Source organism: Aquarana catesbeiana, linkage group LG02 (assembly GCF_042186555.1).
Source record: "Aquarana catesbeiana isolate 2022-GZ linkage group LG02, ASM4218655v1, whole genome shotgun sequence".
NCBI classification, from domain to species: domain Eukaryota; kingdom Metazoa; phylum Chordata; class Amphibia; order Anura; family Ranidae; genus Aquarana; species Aquarana catesbeiana.
Window position 1 is genome coordinate 453,996,909 of NC_133325.1, and position 3,503 is coordinate 454,000,411.

The following is a 3,503-nucleotide window of genomic DNA, read 5'->3' on the forward strand; positions in this document are numbered from 1 at the left end:
CTGACACACACACACACTGACCTACCTACCTGACACACACACATACTGACCTACCTACCTGACAGACACACACACTGACCTACCTACCCGACACATACACTGACCTACCTACCTGACACACACACACACACTGACCTACCTACCTGACACACACTGACCTACCTACCTGACACACACACACACTGACCTACCTACCTGACACACACACACACACTGACCTACCTACCCGACACATACACTGACCTACCTACCTGACACACACACTGACCTACCTACCTGACACACACACACACTGACCTACCTACCTGACACACACACACTGGCCTACCTACCTGACACACACACACTGACCTACCTACCTGACACACACACTGACCTACCTACCTGACACACACACACACACTGACCTACCTACCTGACACGCACACACACTGACCTACCTACCTGACACACACTGACCTACCTACCTGACACACACACACACTGACCTACCTACCCGACACATACACTGACCTACCTACCTGACACACACACTGACCTACCTACCTGACACACACACACACTGACCTACCTACCTGACACACACACACTGACCTACCTACCTGACACACACACACTGACCTACCTACCTGACACACACACTGACCTACCTACCTGACACACACACACACTGACCTACCTACCTGACACGCACACACACTGACCTACCTACCTGACACGCACACACACTGACCTACCTACCTGACACACACTGACCTACCTACCTGACACACACACACACTGACCTACCTACCTGACACACACACACTGACCTACCTACCTGACACACACACACACTGACCTACCTACCTGACACACACACACTGACCTACCTACCTGACACACACACACACACTGACCTACCTACCTGACACACACTGACCTACCTACCTGACACACACACACACACTGACCTACCTACCTGACACGCACACTGACCTACCTACCTGACACACACACTGACCTACCTACCTGACACACACACACTGACCTACCTACCTGACACACACACTGACCTACCTACCTGACACACACACACTGACCTACCTATCCGACACATACACTGACCTACCTACCTGACACACACACTGACCTACCTACCTGACACACACACACACTGAATTACCTACCTGACACACACACTGACCTACCTACCTGACACACACACACACTGACCTACCTACCTGACACACACACTGACCTACCTACCTGACACACACACTGACCTACCTATCCGACACATACACTGACCTACCTACCTGACACACACACTGACCTACCTACCTGACACACACACACACTGACCCACCTACCTGACACACACACTGACCTACCTACCTGACACACACTGACCTACCTACCTGACACACACTGACCTACCTACCTGACACACACACTGACCTACCTACCTGACACACACACACACTGACCTACCTACCTGACACACACACTGACCTACCTACCTGACACACACACTGACCTACCTACCTGACACACACACTGACTTACCTACCTGACACACACACTGACTTACCTACCTGACACACACACTGACCTACCTACCTGACACACACACTGACCTACCTACCTGACACACACACACACTGACCTACCTACCTGACACACACTGACCTACCTACCTGACACACACACTGACCTACCTACCTGACACACACACACACACACACTGACCTACCTACCTGACACACACTGACCTACCTACCTGACACACATACTGACCTACCTACCTGACACACACTGACCTACCTACCTGACACACACACACACACACTGACCTGCCTACCTGACACACACACACACACTGACTTACTTACCTGACACACACACACTGACTGACCTACCTACCTGACACACACACACACACTGACCTACCTACCTGACACACACACACACACTAACCTACCTATCTGACACACACACTGACCTACCTACCTGACACACACACACACTGACCTACCTACCTGACACACACACTGACCTACCTACCTGACACACACACTGACCCACCTACCTGACACACTGACCCACCTACCTGCCACACTTACCAAGAATAATGAAAAATGTATATGTTGTATGAATATTTTTTTTATTTTATGATCTGTTACCATCTGTGTTTTTTATTTTTTTAGATGCTTCTCCTCTTGGCAAAGCAGAGCCGCCGACCAGTCATTTGGGCTCTTCCCCGCGCCAATGAGTGGTGGGATGTGACCGTCCCGGGATTCACACACACACAGTGGGTGCACAATTTTAGAATGTCTGAGGAAACCTTCTCATACCTTTGTACAAAGCTACGCCCAGCGATGGAGAAACAAAACACCAACTTTAGAGCCTGCTTGCCTGTGAGGAAAAGAGTTGCCATTGCACTGTGGAAGCTGGCTACCAACATTGAATACCGAAGTATAGGTCATCTTTTTGGTGTCAGTAAATCCTCTGTGTGCCGGTGTGTGCAGGACTTCTGTAAGGCTGTCTACACATTGCTAGCTCCTGAAATTGTACATTTTCCAGACAGGGAAAAACTTAAAGACATGGCTGACTACTTTGAAAACAGGTGGGGCCTTCCACAGTGTGTAGGTGCTATTGATGGCTCACACATACCAATAATACCACCACAAGAATACCACACTGACTACTTTAACAGAAAAGGCTGGCATTCCATCATTCTCCAGGGAGTAGTGGATGGAAAAGGACTGTTCTGGAATGTGAATGTAGGAAAGCCTGGGAGTTTGCATGATGCTCGGGTTCTACAATTGTCCACATTTTGGGATTGGGTTGGCCAGGGAGGCCTGTACCCTGTGTGCACTAAGAACATTTGTGGGGTGAATGTTGGCTATTATATGCTCGGAGACTCTGCCTACCCTTTACAAAATCGTCTCCTGAAACCATTTCCTGACAATGGCCGCCTCACACCAGAACAGCAAATCTACAACAAGAAAACATCCAGGGCATGGGTCCTAGTGGAAAATGCTTTTGGAAGACTTAAGGGTAGATGGCGGTGTCTTATGAAGAGGAATGACAGTGACATTAAACTTGCCAAATCCATGGTGCTAACTTGCTGTGCTCTTCACAATCTTTGTGAAAGTCATGGAGAAGACTTCCACCAGGATTGGAATACATCCTCAGAAGAGCCAGTACTAGTGATAGCAGCACAGGATATGGAAGAAGAGTGCAGTGAAATACGTCAGGCTCTGATGCGGCACCTCAACGTTTAATTTCTTACCATTCATTTTTACAAGTTTTAATAAAGTATTACTGTATTGTTAATAAAGTGTTACATTCATCAGACATACTCAAAAAATTCTCTCATGATTTTTATTTCACAAAAAAAAAAATTCTATATATTCTAGAAAGTCAAAATGTGAAAAATATATTTAAAAATAAGCTTTTTTTATAAAAACTTAACTAAAATTTTTTTTAACGAAACGTGTACAAGTGTACAATTCCTG